This window comes from Dipodomys merriami, unplaced genomic scaffold (assembly GCF_024711535.1).
Source record: "Dipodomys merriami isolate MVZ:Mamm:240054 unplaced genomic scaffold, mDipMer1.0.p SCAF_66, whole genome shotgun sequence".
Taxonomy (NCBI): Eukaryota; Metazoa; Chordata; class Mammalia; order Rodentia; family Heteromyidae; genus Dipodomys; species Dipodomys merriami.
Genome location: NW_027206246.1, coordinates 6,321,916 through 6,322,635, shown reverse-complemented (window position 1 = coordinate 6,322,635; position 720 = coordinate 6,321,916).

The following is a 720-nucleotide window of genomic DNA, read 5'->3' as shown; positions in this document are numbered from 1 at the left end:
TTCTGGTCTCTCTTTATTCCCCTTTCCGTCTCTTCTTTTTCTCTCTCTCTCTAATTGCATCCTACCCAACCCATTTCCTGCACTGTGATTAGGACATAGTTAACTCTCCCTGTGCCTCCCCACACCAATCTATTCCTATTTTTTACCCACATCTCTCCCTAATCCTAATAATTTCTGGTTTTCCAAATTCTTTTCTGTGGTTCGAAGTCCTTTAACATATAGTCATTTGATGTTGAATAGATGTATCTGTTGAACTAGATTGTATCTGTAGACTATTGACTGTACAAATGCAAACTTTGGCTGATGGTTGCCTTAAGATAGTGTTCTAGCACAAAACTAGTGCAATCTTTATCTCAAATGGACCGAGTAAGCCAGAAAAACACAAGAAAAATGGCAAATTCGGGTATCTCAATCCACAACCTTGATAATCAGGAATTAGAACAGATAAAGAATAATCCAGAGGAGAGTTCCCAAATAGCTCTACAAACACTAATAGCAAACATGATAAATGAGAAGTTTGACAATGTACAAAGGAATCTGTATGAGCGTGATAGGGAGAGAGAGGAGGCATCCCAGAAGTTTATACAGGAATATCATAAGCGTGAGGAAGCTTCTCAAAAACTGATACAGGATTTGCGTGAACAACTTGAGAATACTCAAAGAGAAAGGGAGGAATGGCGTGAGCAGGCAGAGAACACTCAAAGAGAAATGCAGGAATCC